Here is a 21,888-nt window from a genome sequence, read left to right as displayed (position 1 = left end):
TTAGCTGCCTTTTTAAGCTGCAGAACCTTCCACTGGCTGCTGAGTGGATGAATTGATTTATGGACAGAGAGGGGAAAAGGCACAAAGCAGAATAACTACCATTGCATGTTCATTATATAATGGGAGAAAAAAAACCTTATTGGACTTAAGAAGATTTTCCTTTCCGCAGTTATTACTGGTAATCTTCCAGAAATGAAGACAGAGGGGAAAAAAAGGTCGGTCCACATTTCCTGGAGAGGTCAAAGACATTGGTTTCCTAATGGAAATGTAACAATTCCAAGGTTTAAGAACACCTGAAGATTAAGAAGATTAAGGTTTGGCAAGAATATGGTGTAAACACTAGGTAAGATACCTTTTAAGAAAAAAATACATATTATTCTGAATCATTACAGTTCAAACAAAGCAACTGTCAATTCCCCAGTAATTTTCATTTAAATGCACAATATTATTCTCCTACTCAGTTATCTATTTCAAAGATATTCAGAGCAATGGGGGGCGGAGGGGAGAGGAGAACAAGCTATGTGATCAATCTAATATGCACAATTATTAACTCCTGGATAGCTACACAGTAGGGTCACATACAGTAACTGTTATTTTGGATCTTCATCAAACAGATAGGGAGGGTCAAATTTTCCATGGGCTGTGTCAGTTCAGGTAAACGTGAGAAAGTTTCCTCACTTCCAAAGCCTAAAGTATGATAGGAGAGACTCGAGAAAGAGGATCAGGTTTCAGGAAGGACCTAATTTGTTGACATGTCGAGTTTAGGAGTGGAAGCTTGTGGCTAGGGTATGACTGGATAAATTCAGGCCTTTCAACATGTAAAACTGGCCTCTCTGCATGCCTATATCTGTGCCTGCCTGTTGCATTACTTATTACTAACAAAATGTAGCCTGTCATAGTATCATCCCTGCCTTCATCTCATCTATTGTCTCACTTGCCTCCTGCTAGCCTTGATGTTTCCCTTGTCTCCTCCTTTCACAAGCAGCTCTGTGTGTCCTGGCATGCCATCCTGTTGGTAGTGTGGAAGTGCAACTAGAGGGTGAGAATCATTCTTCGGGAGGGACAGACGTTGGTGTGAACCCAGTGACTCAGATGTGAAAGCAAAATTTTTGCTTCTGGATGTGGCATAGAGAGAAACAGATAATGAGATACTGGAGGGAATTTTAGATAATGGAGGCACATAACTGAGGCTGAACTGTATCTCCTTAATTTAAAAATATTCTCCCTCTGAACAGCATTTCGCAACATCTTTTCATCAATTACATAAGAGTTCTTGACATTTTCAAAGGGGAGATCAGGAAATGGTTTTTCTTCTTGGCCAAGAGAACAAAAATGAATGGCTGCAGAACTAGCCAGTATTGGCAACCGTTCCTGATGGCACCACTGTACCTAGGTGATGAGCACTCCTTAAAGCGAGCGATTTCTGACACTAGAAATCCCAGTGGACAATGCACAGATATGTTCAATATGGTACAAGATGTCTTTACCTCATGGGAAGTTCAGTACTGTTGGGTGTATTTGGATACATCTTTCAAGTAAGAAATAAGTTAACAGAATGAAATGACAATGCCTATGGGCATATGTAAGACCTGTCCTGTGTTTAAAAATAAAAAGACATCAAGACAAAGGAGACTATCAATGATGCATGGAAAAATGTCTACTGTATTCCAGCGTTACTGTACAATACCTTGACATCTGTAAACCTTTGGTATTTGAGATCAATAGAATATTTTAAGTGAAATATGCTATACGGAGACACTATCTTCTGCACACACACACACACACACACACACACACACAAAGAGAGAGAGAGCTACTCTTTCATACACAGTATCTCTTATCATTTGATATGAATCAAGTTGTTTCTGGGTGTTTTGAACAGAGTATCATATCTGTGTCTGTAGATGACCCCCCCCCCATGCCATCGTGAAACATACGCATTTCTAACGGTACCATTATCATCTTTTAAGCCATCCGCTTACCTTTCTAGTAAAGAGGCTTATGATAAAGCCACACCATTTATGATTTGTCAGTTGCAGGCAAAAAAAAATCTGCATGTTTGTGCTGCTACAACATTGAACCATTATGCATTTCAACCCAGCATGTTCCTGTCTCAGGCAGCGCTATGAAGTATAATGGATTTGTCAACTCATCACGAATTACGGTAATGGTTTATAGGACACTACATTCTGACAAATGTTTCTATCAATTTGCAACCATTAATCAGAATGAGAGTAAGCAAAATCAAGCTCGTTATGTTAAGCTGGAGAGCAACGTGAACCCAAGAAAAGCAAAATAAATTCCACTTGCAGACTTCCAGAGCTACAGCTGAGCGGGGTGACACTTAGCCATGTCCCTGGAGAATGGAATCAGCCAAAGATTTGATTTGTTCTTGTTGAACAGGGGTTCGTCTCTCATGCATCCCAATTTTCACTGGGGGTCTTGGCCTTTAATGAACCCCAAAACTCAAAGCAAAGCTTGGTGAAGCCTGTGAAGTTTCACCTGGTTTTGATGTTAAACGATAAATGAGCCCAAGCTTGATGGGAATTTGTGAGCTTGATCTGAGTTCATAAAAAACCTGAAATCAAGTGAGTTTCACCAAGTAGATTCCATGCTGTCACCCCCAAGGACTGTGCTGCACAGAAATAAAAACCAGACAGGACCCAAAATCATTTGGTACCCTTAAAGCCAAAAGGCTTCAAACTGCCAATAAGCCCAACTATTCCAGGGGAGGTATCAAAAGATTAATTTAAAAGGACAAGAAAAAACTCACCTGGTACCACACTGAGCCAAAATTTGCTCTCAATTATATCTTCAAACATCTGGAACACCACAGAGCAGAATTTGGCCCACCAGTGGCTTGGTTATAACATGTGCACAAACAAGCTCTTTAACAGTGCAAACAGCCAAGGTACAAAAAGCTTTGCTCTGCTGCTGACTTTCACAAACCACTCCGCGGCGTTGCCATGATATTCCAAAACATCACAAAGCCGTCAGTTGTGTTGGCTTAGCCTGTCCAGTGAACACAACAGATATTATTCTGTCATTTTTTGACAGCCACTGTACTTGTCTGTGCAGCTGACTTCTCTTTACAAAAATACTCCATCTACTACTGGGTAGTGAGTGAATTTTGTTTGCCAGCAGGAAGAAAACCAACCTCTGGATTCTAGAAATAGCCCCTTCATGGAAAGGCATCATAAAGCAAACGCACATTTTTAAAAACAGTATCAGAGTCTGAAATAACATTTCCAGTATTAATTCATGCCGAATAAATTGAACTGCATACCAGATTGGTACGGATTCTGCTTGGTAGACCAAATGTAGCTCATTGACATTACTGTACCTAGTACAGTACTTGGTAGCTCATTGACATTACTGTATCTAGTACACGAGGAAAGAGAGAGGGAGAGGAAGTTGTGTTTATTTGAATAAACACACTTCACTTTGCAAGTTATACCAAAGGAAAATAGGCAGAGGCCATTTTCGGTGTGGGTGGGGGGGTTGACGTGGTGGGGGAGTGAGAAATTAGGAATGTGTGTACCCAAGACAGCTCCGAAGAGAGGCCACATGTGATTTCCAGAGGACCACATTTGTCCCCAGTTTTCCAGCAGGGTTGACAGAGACACAACATGAACATGCCCAGTGTCCCAGAGTTACTTAATGCCTCAGTTACAACCAAGACCCTCTATTTCCTAAGCACTAGCCCTCACATTCTGTACTTTCTGGGCACAGCTTTCTAACAGAAAGGGGTCAGAGTCTGATGGGTGCTTGCAAGGAGAAGAGGCCTGCTGGTGTCCTCCTGACTCAGCATCTTGTATCCCTGCACTGAGGACAAGAGGGTAAGGGAAGCTACTTGGACATGTAGGAAGGAGCCCACTGCACCTTCTCTAAAGATGGCAAAGCTACCACTCTGGTAATAAGCACTTGAGCAGCCCTGAAGGAACTCTGTCTGACTCTAGTTTTCCAGAATATTTCTTGGGACCCTGAGGGCAACACAACCCTTCTGCACTAATGCACCTGTACTATGCATGACAGAACCTTACCCAAGATAGATAGATGTTTGACTGAGTGATAGGGTAGACAGGTAGTTTACAACCTTTTTTCATTTGTGGACTACAGATTGAAAACCACTGGGGTAGACCAAAGTTCACATCATTATATACCTCTCAAGCCCTCTCACATTCTATACGACACTTCAGGTCTTCTATGGGTCACCTACATTTATTATTGAAACTTTTGCATGAACAGAATATTAATGCAGAATTGTAGCACTCAAGCAGAGCCCTCTCTCTTCCTCACTCCTCATGTGAAGCTTGCCAATCCTCTTCCTTCTATTTGATGTATCTTCCACAGCAGATACAGGGGAGCTGTGGCAGTTTCTGTGGATGGCAAAAATGAAAGGGAACAGCATAGAAGCAGCAAAGAAGATCTTACAGCCCTTTGATTGTGCTTGTTCTTTGTTTGAGGTATAAAAAAACCTGCAGAAGGATTTGTCTGCTAAAGATAATAACCTTTTCAGGAGACTTATATTGTCTTTCAAGGATGAATTTCTCAGAGAAGATCCCACCTCCAAAGCATTTTCCCTCCCTTGCAAACATCTGAGTTATTTTTGGTCAGGACCAAGATTTGCTTGAGAGTCACTTTTTAAACTCTTATCCAAAGGTCTCCTGGAAGAGTTTAAACCTCCTTGCAAGTAGCCAGCCACCCTCCTGGAGAGCTGAATATGTCTCATTTATACTGATATAAATCTTAAGCATCTCCTGGAGCTGGCTGGGTACACTGACTCCCGTTGGGCCACCCATCTATGTGTTTTTTACCCTGGGGCCAACACGTCTTGACCCAATGAGGTAAAGAAGATTTTAAGGTATTTTAAATGTCACATAATCCAAACCTTCCATTATGTGTCCAGCCAGAGTGAATGAGTTTTATGCAGAAGAGTTCTGTAGCTACTGGGAATGGAATCCAGGCAGAACACCCACATAGAAGTCCCATGTCTGCCACTACAGTGGGGTTGAGCCAGGCAACCTACAAAGCGAGGATTTGTCTCGTCACTGACCTATTGACCATGTGTCACTACAGCTGTGGAAAGAACGGATTTGTCAGTTCGTTGGCCAATCTGACAAATTAGCTATAGATAGATAGATAGAGAGATAGATAGATCAGCCACAAATGAAAATGTTTCCAGTTTTTGGCAAACTGAAAAAGTAAAACATTTTGGGTCCAACAAAATGGTCCAAGTGAAAAGTTGTGTTGAACTGACAAATCCAAATATTTCATTTTGAAAATGTCAAAGCAAAATGATTCAATGTGGGGGGAATTTGCTTGTTTTCAACTCATATAAGCTGGTGAATGAGACACACATTTGTGAAATATTTTGGTCAATCCAAATTTGCATTTTTCCGTGAAAAAAATTCTGGATGAAACATTTCACCCAGGTCTGCTCCAGCCCTGACCTTTCCTACACAGAAGCCGAGATCAAGTTTCTGCTGTGAGGTTCTACTGCCTCCAACCCCTATACACCCACAGAGTGGTGGGCAAAGAGCTGAGACAAAGTAAAGAATGGGGGAGCCCGTATTACCTTACATTATGGGATTCTAAAGCCTGGAAAAATAGAACTTATTTATCACAAAGCTCAGATCCTGGTCTTCGCATTTGCACTTGGAACCCATTTTCAGTGGAGAAATGCAAGCATAGAAACAAAGCAATTTTTTGGTCAAAGAGAAATGCATGTCCAGCTTGTCTATAACTATAGACTTGTGCCATCTCTATGCTGTCAAGTACCTCTCAGATATGTACATTCCCTATGTGAAAAAAACCAAGATAAACATACCGTGGACCAGACCCTCAGCTGTGTGAAAGCAGAGTAGCTCCATTAGACTCATAGACTTTAAGGTGAGAAGGGACCATCATTACCATCTAGTCTGGCCTCCTGACCATTGCAGGCCACATAACCTCACCCATGCACTTCTCTCCCATTGGAGAGATGCAAATTTACACCTACTGAGGATCTAGCCTTCTGATCTGATATCTGCAAGACTGTGTGTGTTTGCTGCCAAAGTTGCTGACCGCAGAGGCTGCAGAGAAATAGTTAAATGCAGTGATTCAGCAGATATCTGCTAGGCTTGAGGAAGAATTTTCTTGCTCAAAAGATTTATGTTAGACTTGAGATAAAGCACTAGCCAGCACTATAGCAAACCATCAGTGTATATTTTACAGGAGAAAAATATCATTTCCCCCCAAGTTTGGGATCATTTGCTGATTAGATCAACAGTGACATGCTGTCTTTTACCCAAAGGGCCAACTTTGTGAGTGTGTGACAGACAGAAAAATCTAAAAGGTTCGAACCCTGGGACTAACTTAAAAACATTTAAAATAATGCAGTCATCTCAAACACCTTCTAACAGAGGTTGTTGAGCATTTTACGAGCACTAGTGGATTTCGGCCAAGGTTTTCCAAACTGACTATAGATTTTGGTTGCCTGAATTTTTGAATGCCCAGCTTCAGACACCTGAAAGGGGCCCGGTTTTCAAAAAGTACTAAGTGTCTGCCCTGTGAAGATCAAGCACTATTTGTTTGTCTCAAGTTTTACACACAAAAATGACTACTTACTTTCAAAAGTATTGACAAAAGTATTTGTCTTCCAATACCTCTGTGGGGTCTGAATATCGCCATTAAACAGAGGAGTGAAACGAGGCTACTGACATATTAAGTGACTTATCCAGGGTTACACGAGAAGGCCATGGCAGAGCCAGGAATGGAAAACACATTGTCTATATCACAATGCTGCACATTAACCGTATGGATCATCCTTCTTCCTATATTTGTCCCAGCTGAAAAGTGGAATCATTTCACCTTTGTCACCATCAAAAGAGCTTTGTAAAGCAAAAATGTGGTTTCTGCACCTGCAGTAACAACCTTTGGATTTTTTTGATTTTTTTTTACTGTAGCAAAAATATTGACTAAAACCTGCACAACAAATCTGAGGCCAAACTGGATTTTGCCAGCACAAGCCCTAGACACTACAGCAAGCTTTAAGACCTGCTTGCAAATGAAGACAAGCTGGCTGATACAAATAGCCTAGTAAATGAAGAATGTAAAGAAAAATTGTCGTATTTCAAAGTGCTCTCCGGACAGCTTTTTTTTTGTTGTTGTTTTTGTGCACGACAATGACACAAAGTTTTAGTGACCTGGAAAGGCAGAAAGATGACATTTAAACCTTGAAATCGTCAATACCATCTTGGAAGCAGCCCAACTGATGGCTTAGTTAATTAGCTTTCTGTTTGTCGATATGGACAGTGCAGTATGTCTAAGACCAGGAGCCAGCTCATGTCACACAAGGTGTTGGAAAGATTCCACACAAGGAAGGTTTGGAGGAGGGAAAGCAAACACTGTTTAATTAGCTCCTAATGGAGGACTGTGTTTAAACAGCATTGAGGGGCTTTAATGTGCCTTCCATACGGCCAAGGGGATTAAAAAATGAACTCCTAACTCTGCTCGCTGAAAAGATGAATGAAGGTTGTCATTGTGCAAGGCATCACCACCATCAGGAGAAATTGTAGATTGTCAGGAAGGTGAAGGAGTTTTTCATCTGTGCAGAAACCATATCTTTTTTTGCTGTACTGTATTTATGATAAAGGTTTCCTTCCCACAAACAGACAATGCAACCATTTCTGACCCCTGCTATGGCCCCTATATGCTACAGGGCCAGGAAAGAATTTCCTTGCTGCAGGATCAGTGTAAAGCGCATGTAGGAGGCCCTATGCTGCCCTTTACAAGGCCCAAGCTGTGACTGGGGGCATGAAGGGATGGACTGGGAGCAGGAGAGGGCTTGTTTGTAGTACTGCGCAGCCCAGACGCCGCCCATCAGAGGCTTCCATAAATTAGTGCAGGCCCCAGAGCTGCTGTAATTTACCCATTGTGGCCTTCACAACAGTTAGGAATCCAGAGAGTGCAAAGTTATCAAAGTAACCTTTGCTGCTCTTCCCTGGGACAGCATTTTCTGTGCTGCACTTCTCTGGAGATGCAGCCCAGAATCTAGCCCAGAGTGACAAATAATTTGGACCAGGGTAATGATTTTTTGCAACATGTCAGCTTTGCAGACAAATGGAACCATTGGTGAGGGAAACAAATATGAAATGTATCACAGTTCTGGAGTCAGGGAGTGCCCTATGGGGCAGATTTGGCCCTCACTTACCTCAGTGCAACCCCACTGAGATCTGAAGACAGAATCTGGCTCTGTGCTTTTTCTTCAGGAGCTGGTTTATGGACTGTTGTGATTTCCCTGTGGTACAGTTTGTCCTCACTAGCAGCTAGGTATTTCATTATCTGTACATGACTGTGATGTGTATAAACAACCGCCAACGTGAAAGGAAACTTGAGTTGGGTGTGGAATTGTTCTCAGAGTTTACGTAGTTCTTATTGCCAGGGAAACCATTTCCTTTGTGTGTGTATGTTCACAGTAGCTACTTCTTTGGCACTGTGCCTTGCAGTGGGTGGGGTAAATTGGCTTAGACCTCTATTTCTAGGGGCTAAGATAAATTGAGTAATCCCTCTCCTCCCCTACCCTAGCTGGCAGGACTCCTAGACCAAAGGCTACATCTGCCATTGGTCATTCTCCTCCTAACAGCACTGGAAAGAATAAGATGTGACCCAAAGATTTATTTTTTAACAGCAATGTGCCTGAGCTGCAAATTTCAGATCCAGCTCCAAACTTCCACCAAGTCCTGATCGAGGTGCATTCAAATCTAGAGTTTTCCTTTAGACTCCGCTCTAGCTGTTTTGTAGCCAAGCCCAGACACAGATCACATTCAGCTCTTACGCAAACAATGGGTAACCATTTTCACATACAGAACTGAGCAGGGGAATGAATGGAACAAAGAGACCAATAATGGGCTATAAAGAGTGTAACTTCTTAGTTGCCAGTCTAAATCCAGTTTGGGATGGCAGCGTCTAAGAGTTGTTACTGGAGCAAAATGCACAGTAGGGAAAATTTCTATGAATATTAATTTAAACTCAGAAGTAGTTTTCAGTTTGCCTCAGTTGGTGACCATTTCACATTCACTTCCCCTGCACTTTTGAAGGCATGAGCTCTGCTGATGTGAATGCCCAGGAATAAGGAAGTGTACACTTTAATATTCACCGAATGCAATTTTTTGAATTTCATATGTAATTGAAATATTTTAAATTTACAATTCATGCTCTATGACTTGGTAACAGAAAACATTTAGTCAGGGAACAGAAGATGAAATATCATGTCACAGGTATCAAGACTGCCTTACCTGAATAAACACATTGACCTTCTAGGAGTCAGACTATGTAGGGCAAACTGAGAAATACTTTCAGTTCCAAACAAATGTTTCACAAAACATGTTAGTGATTTTTTCACACAATGGGCCCAATTCTGCCCTCAGGTGCACAGGTACATCATTATTCTCATGTCTACTGAGGTAGTGCCTAGGCACTCAGTCATGGAGTGGGACCTCACTGTGTCAGGTGCTGTATAAACACACAACAAAGAGACGGTCCCTGCCTCAGAAAGGTGTAAGCTTTCATTTCGTTAGCTCCTAGCTCAGGGTAGAATTTCATACATTCATAGATCTAACTCCAGAAAGGACTATTGTGATCATCTAGTCTGACATCCTACATAACACAGGAAACAAGTCACTCAACCGTGAGCCACTGGGTCACCTCCTCAGCTGGTGTAAACTGCCATTACTCCATTGATTTATTTCAGATGAGGGTCTGGCCCAATTGGTTTTGTAGTGATCACTCAAAAGTGAGTAAAAAACAGGTTTCTAATAGGGCTGTCAAGCAATTAAAACAATTAATTGTGATTAATCACACTGTTCAACAATAATAGAATACCATTTCTTTAAATATATTTTGGATATTTTCTACATTTTCAAATATATTGATTTCAATTACAACACAGAATATGAAGTGTACAGTGCTCACTTTATATGTATTTTTGATTACAAGTATTTGCACTGAAAAAAAAACAAATACCATTTTTCAATTCACCTAATACAAGTACTGCTGTGAAATCTCTTTATCATGAAAGCTGAACTTAGAAATGTAGAATTATGTACAAAAATAACTGCATTCAAAAATAAAACAATGTAAAATTTTAGAGCCTGCAAGTCCTTCTTGTTCAGCCAATCGCTCACACAAACAAGTTTGTTTACATTTGCAGGAGATAATGCTGTCCGCTTCTTGTTCACAATGTCACCTGAAAGTAAGAACAGGCGTTCACATGGCACTGTAGCCAGCATCGCAAGGTATTTACATGCCAGATGCGCTAAAGATTCATATGTCCCTTCATGCTTCAACCACCATTCCAGGGGACATGCGTCCATGCTGATGACGGAAGGCACTTCAGATTCTTAAACCTTGGGTCGAGTGCTGTAGCTATGTTTAGAAATCTCACATTGGTACTTTTTTTGCATTTTGTGAAATCTGCAGTGAAAGTGTTCTTAAAATGAACAACATATGCTTGGTCATCATCCGAGATTGCTACAACAAGAAATATATGGCAGAATGCAGGTAAAACAGAGCAGGGGACATACAATTCTCCCCCCAAGAAGTTCAGTCACAAATTTAATTAACGCATTATTTTTTTAAACAAGCGTCATCAGCATGGAAGCATGTCCTCTGGAATGGTTGCCGAAGCATGAAGAGGCATACGAATGTTTAGCATATCTGGCACACAAATACCTTGCAATGCCAGCTACAAAAGTCTCATGCAAACACCTATTCTCACTTCCTGGTGACACTGTTTACATTTAGGGGAGATAATGCTGCCCACTTCTTATTTACAAACTTGTTTGTCTTAGTGATTGGCGGAACGAGAAGTAGGACTGAGTAGACTTGTAGGCTCTAAAGTTTTCCATTGTTTTGTTTTTGAGTGCAGTTATGTAACAAAAATAATCTACATTTGTAAATTGCACTTTCACAACAAAGAGATTGCACTACAGTTCTTGTATGAGGTGAACTGAAAAATACAATTTCTTTTATCATTTTTACAATGCAAATATTTGTAATAAAAATAATTTACACTGATTTAAATTACAACACAGAATACAATATATATGAAAATGTAGAAAAACATCCAAAATATTTAATAAATTTCAATTGGCATTCTATTATTTAACAGTGTGATTCAAATTGCGATTAATCGCTATTAATTTTTTTAATCCTGATTAATGTTTTTGAATTGATTGTGAGAGTTAACTGTGATTAATCGACAGCCCTAGTTTCTAATTAAAGAGCTTATGTCCTGTAGAACTTTTGTTTGTTTGTTTTTAAATACACAAATGGCTTTTATGCAGCTCAGTGTTTTAGGGTAAAATTAATACCAGGGTGGGCTGAATTATTTGTTTATTCAACAGGGAATTTGCTGGTACCTGCAAGTACCATCTGAGTTTTATTTACAACCATCTAAACAATACATCCATATAAACACATAAGAACTAATTATTTAACAAGATACACTTCCACAACATTACATTAACCCCATCCCTACAAAACTATCCACATCTAAATCAGTTATTTGCTATTTCAGTCCAAAAGAAATAGTGCCCTATAAATTCCACATACAAAAATTCTATAATTTACCATGATTAAACTATAGTGATTTTTTATACAGTAGTTTTGCTATAATATTTTATCTTGGGATCTTAAAAAAAAGATTTACAGCGCAGTACTTATGCTTAGAATAATAAATAGTGATTTTAATATGTATTTTTAAAAGATTTGTTTCCTTGTTGTGAAAAAGATGTAAATTGCAATGTACACGAATTGATAAAATACAATTTCAGGCCAAATTGGCTTCAGTTATGCTGGTTTACCAACTAAATGATTATCTTGCCACCTTGACATTTAACTATATACATTACTATTGCAAAAATATTTTGCACTGAGAAAATGCTACAATCTTATGCAATTTTTGCACCATTCTTACACAGGCAATACTCCCATTGATTTGAATTTTGTCTAAGTAAAGACTGAGAGAAAAAATGGAAAAAAACTCAGAATTTGGCCCAGGGATTTTACTCAGTAATACAATAATGCTATAAAACTATATATAGTTAAGGATTTCAAATATATGTATTTAAAAGATTTATATTTTAAACACTGTAGACCGATTGTTCCTGTCTCTGTTTGGAAAGAGAGGGGAAACAGACTTACAGAGAGTAAGGTTAAAATATTCTAATGGAGGTGCCTAGAGTTGGGTGCTGCTCTTAAATTAGTGGCCTGATTTTCAGAGCTGCTGAACTTCAGGCATTCATGGTTGATCGTTATAGCTTAAGCCACTTGACGAAGATTGCACAGGGAGAGAAAGACAATGGAAAAAGACAATGTCTCCTGATCCAATTTCCCTAATATAACCACTGTGATTAAAACTGTAGATACACAGAATTAGGGCTGGATAAGACCTGTTGTTTAATCTCGTCCATCCCCTAGCAATGCATTATTGTGCCTGAGAGTATATTCACGAGTGTTTTGTTCAGTCTAGTTTTAAATGATTCCAGTGATGATGAAGCTTCCACCACCTCCCTTAGGAGATAAATCAGTACACTTATATAAAAGACAAGATAGTATCTAGTGTGCAGCTTCTAGAACATTTGCCATCAGTTTCTACCCAAGGGCAAGTGTGAAATAAATATTCACTTCCCCCAGGTTGACTTCGTTTCTTTTGATGCAATATGATATGGATCACATTATCATCAACACACAAAATGAAGATGTACTCAGCATTAACAGGAACACACTGTATGTTAAACACTAATGGCCGGATCATAGAAGTTAGAGATGGAAAATCTCTCTCTCACCCCATTTGCCATATAATTTGTTTCTGAGAGGACATTTTCTAGGACCTTCTCCAGTCTTGAAAGTACCAAGCAAAGAGGCTCCCACATTTTCCTTTGGGAGACCATTCCAAATATTGGGAATGTTTTCCCAACAAAACTTTACGTTTCCCTTTCTTAGTGTCATCCTGTTACACCTAATCATAGCTCCCTCCTTGCTCTTTTAAATGCTTCTTCATAAACCAATCCCTCCAGCTCCTTGATAATTTTGTTCTCCTCTTTGAGTTCCCTTCAGCATCAATACCTTTCTGGTAGCATAGAGTCTAGGTCTGAAGACAGTGTTCCGAGTGTGGTCATGAGAGCCATAGAGAGAAGAGACTATTATCTCCTCCTCCTATGAGGTGATGCCTTTGCATACACAACCCAAAGTCGCAATGGCCTTTCTAAAAACATACCATATTGCAAATTCACATCTAGCTTGCTGTCCACAGTCACCTCTAGTTCTCTTGCAGCATCACTGCTTCTTTCCATTGTTTTTAGATTAATTTCCCCCCCCATGTAATTTTTCCATTTTGAATCTAATTTTATATACAGTATAGATTGTTGTGTGTGTGTATATATATATAAAAACACTGAGACCCTGGTCATCAGCTGCGGGATCGAACCTGGGACCTCTGGAGCTAAATGTATGAGCCTCTATTGCATGAGCTAAAAGACACATCGCTGTTAGCTAAGGCTGTAGCAGACTCATTCATCTCTAAGTGGTCTCAGTGCTACTCGAGGGGACAGAACACCACACCCAGGAGGTACGTGGGTTACATATATATAGAAAATTATAATTCAGTTCAATGACAAGGCTTCATAAAATGATAGTAAGTGTTCTGTAGTATATTAAAAAAAGAAGTGTTATTAACATGGCCACACACTTCAGCCTCTGCTGAAGTGTTGTGAAGAAGTGAGGACATATGGACGGCTTACTGTATTAGCAAGTTTCTGCTATCTTGCTTTATGTTAAATCAAAACGACAAACCATGGAGTAACTGAGAAAAAAATGTATTTGTCCAAATTTTCAAAGCAACTCAGTTTCCATTTAAGAACCTGAATGAAATCCCCAGATTTTCAAGGGTTCTCAGGACCTACCAGCTCCTATTGAGAACAATGAGAAAAGCTATATGCTGGGTGGGATTTTTTGAAAATCTGGCTCCTCGCAATATTTTTAAGCACATACTACAAAATGCCAGTATTTCAAGGGTTATATCATGCATTAGCAAATACCTAGACTTCTGTATGAAGTTCACCACGTTTCTCTGTTGTTCCTTATATCATGTAGTGGGTGATGGGACATAACAGTGACAAACTGGTTTACCTTAGACTAGGTGTTCAGGTCAAAAGGTGCTTTAAGAAGGACAAATCTCAGAGGAAAGAAATGGCTCTAATCACATTGGACTCTCCTAGAGAAAGGGCTTTTCAGCACTCCAGCAAACCGAGCAGTGACTATTGTATAAGATTCTGCAGCTAGCTTGCCTAAAGCATTCCTCTGTCCCGCAGGCTGTATAATAAATGCAAGATGTAATTCAAAAGGGCCATTCTTGCTTCCCTCCAACATATTTTTCTAAATTGTAGCAATAAAGATCAACTCCACCAAACGACTCCTTTTTCTCCTGCCTCATGTCTTGCTGCATTTGTCAGTGCTACACCATTTTTAATGGCTGGCTTTTATTTTTTAAAACACTTCCATAAAGTTTCTTTAAAAATAGCTCAGCAGCACACACAGACAGACAGAGCCCCACAGGAAGCAATTCAACCTACTTCCTTCTTGTTGTTTTTTTGTTAGCAGAGCCAATCCTTGGACTAGGAACGGAATAGGAAATGTTAGAATAATTTACCATCCCACAGATCTCTAAAAATAGAAAAAGCCTTAGCAGTATCTTTGAAGGTGGACTGAGTGTCTTACGGAACAAGAGGGCATTCCAGGAGAACTGAATACTGCTGGTGTTGCTATAAACATCAGAGAACTGGTCTCCTTGAAGAGTGAAGACAGTTGGGAAACTGAATGCCTTTGGTAGTCAACGTGCTAAACACATGTAGGGCCTCAGATGTCAGGATTGTGGACTGAAAGTAGTCAAAGAGGTGAAACACATCTGCAGCAGTTGAGAAGACAGACTGGCAAAGCACAAGATTCTAGTTAAAGATCATGAAGAAAGCCAAACTCAACAAAGCCAAAATTGGTGTTACAGCACACAGAAGAGACTGACAGGAAGAGAAAGGGGAAGTTCTATCCTGGAGGAGAAACATCTTAGAGATGTGTGGGAAACACAGTGGAAGAGACAAGTTATATAATGGAGAGTAGGTCAAGGGGCTAAAATGAAAGGTACATGCAGAGTCAAGAGGGGATTCAGAGATTTGCAAGGAGTTGAGTAACCTGGTTCATTGACAGCAGTTCACAAAATACAGGCACTGGACGTATACAGCATTTAGTAACACTTTTGAGTAATATCAAAATGACTGTTTACTCTTATTGACTGCCTTTCGTCCAACAATCTCTGTGCACTTCCGCTGGGATTTTCAAATCAACTTAAGGAAATTAGACACTCAACTCCCATGACATTCACTAGGAGTGGAGCTCCTAAATCTCTTAGGCTACCTTGAAAATTCCAGTCTTTACAGATCTGAAATAAGTAACGTCACAACGGCCTTTTGAGGTAAGTAATTGTGACTACCCCCATATGACAGATGGGTACATTGAAACCAAGGCGAACAAAGGCCTTCATTTTTAAAAGACTCCTCTGGATGTTAGTGCCTCGGTTTGTGGGTGGCTAACACACGGATGCTGAGCACTACCACTTCTCAGTGACTTCAGCTGGAGTTGTGGATGCTTAGTACCGCTGGGGGGAAGAGGGGGAAATCACACTGCAAGGGTCTCATGTTGTGCACCCAAAATCTGAGGCACTCAAAATGACTGGACCCGCTGGGAAATTTAGGCCTAAATGACTTGTCCAAGGTCAAACAGTGACTGATTGTCACAGCTGGGAAAAGAAACCAGGAACCCAAGCTCCTAGTATGTCACACCCTTCTACCCCATCATTATCAACATTGTTTGTGAAAGTTAAGATCTCTGGTTGCCACCATTTGTCACAGAATCATAGAATCAGATTTTAAGGTCAGAAGGGACCGTTATGATCGTCTAGTCTGACCTCCTGCACAATGCAGGTCACAGAATCTCACCCACCCACTCCTGTAACAAACCCCTAACCTATGTCTGAGCTATTGAAGTCCTCAAATCGTGGCTTAAAGACTTCACGGAGGCTCAAGCTGCAGCTCTCTGTGAAGCTGTACATGCAGAAGATTGCAATGCTGGCTCATGCCATGAAATACATCATGTGCAATGTCTGCACTGTAAAGAACTTTCCTAAAACACCCCTGACCAGCAAGTAGCTGCAATGGCTAATGCAGTATACAGTCATTCAAGCCCAGATCCTCACAAGTTTTTAGGCATCTAACTCCCATTGACTTCAATTGGGGTTAGGTGCCTAAATTCCATTGAGGCTCCAGACCTCAGTTCTTAACCCTAGAGGTGCCCCGTCCCTGCTCTCTAAAGTGCACGATCACAACTTCACTCAATTTTGCCATTTATTTTCTCTTAAGCCCTTGGCTACATGGCTGGGATTTCCCAACTTTTGCTGAATAAGCCTGGCACTTAAATCTGTGATTATGTTTATGCATGTGGGCCTCAATGGATGGGATTATTCTATTTAGGGGCTTATATGGCCCCTTGTCTTTGCACTATCCAATTGTCTCTCATTAGTGGATTTTTATCCTCAAACAGCCCGGTGAGGTAGGAAACTGCTATCCCCATTCTGGGAGGCACAAGGGAGTTAAGTGACTTGCACACAACCACAAAGGAGAGTCTGTGGCCAGGAATTTAACTGAGTCCTAGTCCAGTGCTCTACACTCTCTACCATCCTTCCTATCCCTATATTGAGTGCTTAGTTACTTCATGTCCCCAGCTGCTGTCATCGACATGGGTCTTAGCCTCTATTTTTCTTCCTTTCAAGCTCTGAAAAGAAGCACGCTCATGCAGCTTCCCATAAACCAGTGACCCCTGACAATATTTGCATCAAAAAACGTCTCCCTGTAGCAGGGTAACCATTTACTGAGCACCCCGTCATGGCCAGGGGGTGCTTGGTAGGCACTGCCCCTTTTAGCCCCCTCTTTTGGGCCCCATAAGAACAATACACAGGTTTTCCAATGCATAACACCACCCCATGCCTGGGGCTGGCTTAATCACAGAAACAATTCTTACCAATGCCCAGGGTCCCAAAGTAAATTGCATCACTACATAACAGTCCCTGCTTAGCTCTGGTGTCTTAGCTCTGTTCTCACAGCCTGGCCTCCCAGCTCTTCCTAGCTAGAGCTTAGCATTCTGGCACTAGCTTCTAGGCCCCCAAGCTTTTAGACCCAGTCTCCATCCAGGTTTCCCCACAGGAGTCTCCTGCTTCCTGGGCTCCTCAGTATAACAAACTCCTTAATCTCAAGGTCTCCCCCAGCAGGAGCCCTTCATAATCTCTCTACTCTTTCCTGAGTCCCCCCCAACTTCATTGGAAGTCTCTTACTGCTCTTTTTAGGGCAATCACTCTGATCGCTCCCAGGTGTGGCTTATTCTGTAATGGGGATTTGCTAGCCCCAGCCCTCCTGCCCACCGCATTCCATTGCCCTTAACCTGTGAAAACCCCCATGTGCCAGGATGCCCCTGCTTGCATACAGGAAAATGAGAAGCTGGGGAATCTGTTTGTGTGTTTTCCATGAAAAGAAGACCACCAGCAGCTCTCTCATACCTTTACCAAGAACAGAGGTTGCCCCACTTGGCAAAAACAATCCCTTTAGGGTACACACTTTCCCGGAAAGAGTTCTCATTTGTGCATGAAAATATATATACTGCATAGGGTGGGATTTTCAGAAGTGCACAGTACTGGCCTAGCCTAACTTTGCTCCCATTGTGGTTTGGTCAACACTGGGGGCTTTTGAAAATCCCTCCCGTCTTACTGGTAGAGTACAATGGTATAATGCAAAGTGGGAGATGATGACCTTATAGGCAGTTGAGGGTTCTATGTCTGGGAAATGTTTCCATTTGATGAAATTTGGCCCAAGCCAAAAGCACAGCATTTGCTCCTCAGAAGTGTTTTTATGACCCCCTATGGATAAGTCATGTCTGGAGGAGATTACTGAGCAGGGGGCAATTTTCCACGCATCCAGGGAAATCATCCCAACCTTCCTTTCTGTTTACTAGTAGTATTTTAATTAGGTTTCCCCAAGATTTACTGTCCAGCGCTTCAGTGCCATATACAACCGGGATTCACTATCACACTTTTGGACACTTCCCAAAGCTCAGTGATATAACGCACAGAGGGAAGAAATGATTGCAGCTGCATGCAAATAAAATGCCCTCCATTAACGAGTGCTAACTTCCCTAGGGGCAAAGGCAAACTCTGAAAATACCAGTCAGATTGAAGCAGGGTATTGGGATTTGCCGACTGCTTTAAACAGCTCTGGCAGGTTTGGTAATATTTAATACCTATCTTCTTACGCAATCTAGTGCTGTTCTGGCACTTTTCAACAAGCCCCATCTGGGGTTTTTTTTTAGAATCATTGTCATCAGGAAACCTGGAAAAACCCAAGAAAGAGCTGATTGATCACAAGTCCTATCAAATGTCAAAGCTGGCCCTTGCTGACCTCCCATCTATTCAGAACTGCTTTGATTTAATCTACAGACTGGCTGCCTCTCTTGCCTGTGAGTTCTATCTGTAACCCATGTGTCAGTGCTTGAGATATGACCCGCTTCACGCTCCATTCATCTCCTGTGAAGGACGGAAATTAAACTGGAGGGTCGGGAGGGGGCACAGCTCAAAATACACACACATTAAACCAAAGTCTTTTGTTTGGATCCAGTAGAAGAGTTAGAACAACCATTAAAAATGATGTTAAATTGGAATTGATCTTTTTTCCTACTGCAAGGGTTAACACACGCAAGGCAGTAAGCTTTGCCATGACCAAAGTAAAAAATAATCTCTGTTAATTTCCTAAAAAACGTGTGTTACGTACTGTAACTGTGTGCAAGTGTGCTGTCATCTGCAGGCTGAAATGTGTCAGCATTTCCATTATAAATTTCAATTCAAGACTTTTTACCCTGATCATATTTCAGGCTATGCTGAAACTTGGTTTTTCAAGTTGCAGAGCAGAATTGTTTAAATCCTCATATATTTCTTTTGTTTGCTTGTTTGTTTTAATTTGCACAAATATTAGTTGTTAATGAATATTCTTGCCTGGTGGAACTCAGCTGCATCACTTTAGTGGGATATCAGTGGAGAGTGACCACAGGTTTTCAGAATGATTTTCCTAATGGTTTTTTTTTTGCGGTACAGCATCAATCAGAAGCGTTGTCCCATATCATCACACCAGCTCTCAAACACTTCTGTTTAGCATATAGTATTTCGGTGTGAACTGCACTGATTCAGCAGGGTTGCAGGCTGTTCTTGGCCAGTGCCACAACACCTGGGTCCTATCATGCAGTTCTCCGGTTATTCCAATCCCAAGTCTCCCTTCCTTAGGCAAACACCCGGGGGCAGCTGCACTGTTGAGAGTCCTGCTTTGTCATCACCCATATGAGGCTTGGTCTACACTACCAATTTATGGTGATATAACTACGTCGCTCAGGAGTGTGGAAAATCCCTGAGCGATGCAGTTATATCTTCCTAACATTGTGTAGGGTAACACCCATTGTTTCATGTTCTCTGTGTATATAAATCTCCCCACTGTATTTTCCACTGAATGTATCCGATGAAGTGAGCTGTAGCTCACGAAAGCTTATGCTCAAATAAATTTGTTAGTCTCTAAGGTGCCACAAGTCCTCCTTTTCTTTTTGCGGATACAGACTAACACGGCTGCTACTCTGAAACCTTCCTAACATTGACTCTACTTAGGGGCCTGCATTACCACCGTGAGCCACAAGCCCTGGGAGCACAAACACCTTCCCAGGTCCTGGAATCATTCTCCCTCCCTCCAGTATTTTTAGCCAATAAAATCCACTTCCCCTCCTCTACCCTCCCACACACCTAGCTCCCCCTCTCCCATCGAAAACCATTCTCCTTCTCTGTAGTGACAGGCACCTATGGAAAGGCTACAGAGCTCCTGTTCCTCCAGTTCCCAGAGAGGATCAGGATGTGTTGTCAGGGGAGCTTAATAAAAAATGAATTTCCTGATCAGGGAATTCTCTAGCTGCTGCTTTAGGCAAGTCTCTGTATTTCTCTCCTCACACACCCAGCTGTCAAACCCACCCACCCCAGTTATGCAAACAATAAAAGAGTCTCTCTGAACCTCTGCACTTCTCCCTTTGTACACACACTGCCGTACAAACCCTAGGGCTGTCTCCGGTCTCTGCAGATAAAAGTTTAATGCACTCACCTATTGAATCACTTAGCTCCTGACTCGCATATACTTTTATGAGGGATTATTAAGTACCTTTATATCTCCCTTCCAGAAATTAGCACCCAGGCTACGCTGTGGCTTCTCAGACACCGTCCATTGAACAGGGTGGGAAGAAAGAGGCAAAGAAATGTTTTCAGCAGTTACCAGAGAGACCTTTCCACTGGGAATCGGTATTCCATATAGGTATGAAGAGATGAGGATCTCACTTCATTTGAATCCTCTTGGCCATAAGGTCCTTCATCCCACCCCCTGCCACCTTTCCTGTCAAGAAAAAAGAAACTCCCTTTGAGCCCTGAAAAGCACTTTACACACATTTTATTAATCTGGGAAAGAGGGGTCGCTACTCAATGAAGGGAGGAGCCAACTCCACCCAAGAGTTGAGTGTACCTCATTCACAGCAGTCCCTGTCCTTGCTAACAGGGAGCAAATTGTTATGTTTATGGCACACAAACAAAGAAGTTAGATAAAAATCTATGCTACTTGTTTTGGAAGCATCTTATTTCTTAAATTCCAGAACCCTAACACACAAGAACCAAAACCTGAGAGAGACAACGCAGGCTGCTCCCAAAGGCACAGAGGCACGACTCAACTCATCTTGCTCTGGATTGGCTCTTTGCAGACTGCTGAAAGACCCAGATCACATGCTTCCCTATGCAGCCTGCTAACCTTCAAGCAGGGCCAGGAAAACCCCTGAGAATTTAAAGTGATAACTTATCATTTTAACACAATTTTCAATACACTACACAAATAAAGGATACTCAAAACTCAGGTCTCTCAAAGGGGAATTCTTGAGCACTAACATTTCTGAAGGCCATTCTCAACTCTAACATGCTTAGATCTCAGTAAGCTGTTAGGATTCTCTCACCTGGCAAGAGCTGATTGTCCTATTGTTACATACCTTTCTTATAGACTTCACTATTAAAATTGCATGAGCTATTGAACGTAAAAGCTAACAGAGGACATTGTGTGTGATAATTTATATTCTACAGTTTGCAAATCTATCTAGCTTTTCTTCATAGACTTTCCTTTGATCTCAAAGTCTGTATGCTTCTGGTCTGCTTTAAACCACAACTGGCTAATTCTCTTCTCGCTTACACTAGTGTAAATTGGAAGTAAAACCACTGAATGCAATGGAGTCACCAATGGGAAACTTGTGAATGCAAAAATAAGGCCCTGAGTGTAGCCAGCTCATAGCAGAGAAAATGGAAAGACTTTTTAAAAGATTACCCTTTTGAATGAGAAAAGTTGAGACACGCTTGTCAAAGGCACATTTTCCCTTGCATCTAAAAAAGGAAAGCATAGAAATGTCTTAGAATTCTTTTTAGACCTAGGAGCTATCATTTTGCCCAGGCTTAACTGCAAGAGAAAAACCAGGTACAAGTGCATGCATATTAGTGGATGTGTTAAGATAGATTTAATTGGTTAGGAATAAATTAACGGCAGCTTGCAACATTTCTGGCAATTTGTTATAAACTGTGTACATTTTAAAGAGGTTTCTCAAAAAGACTGGATGAAATCCTTTAGTTTATACGCCGCTTGGGGAATTGATTCGGGAGATTACAAAGCATCATGATGGCTCTCATGGTGATGGATCTCAGTT

At 41.2% G+C, this 21,888-nt stretch overlaps 1 long non-coding RNA gene across 1 annotated transcript; it reads left to right on the top strand.

The window, feature by feature from the left end:
• Positions 1-54: 54 nt before the first annotated feature.
• LOC141993370 (uncharacterized) lies at positions 55-20,833 on the top strand. Its single transcript, XR_012640829.1, has 3 exons — positions 55-343; positions 20,341-20,471; positions 20,803-20,833. It is a non-coding gene; the product is annotated as an uncharacterized LOC141993370 (long non-coding RNA).
• Positions 20,834-21,888: the final 1,055 nt, after the last annotated feature.

The sequence above is a fragment of the Natator depressus genome, chromosome 9, assembly GCF_965152275.1.
Source record: "Natator depressus isolate rNatDep1 chromosome 9, rNatDep2.hap1, whole genome shotgun sequence".
NCBI lineage: Eukaryota > Metazoa > Chordata > Testudines > Cheloniidae > Natator > Natator depressus.
This window is presented reverse-complemented; position numbering and strand designations above follow the sequence as displayed.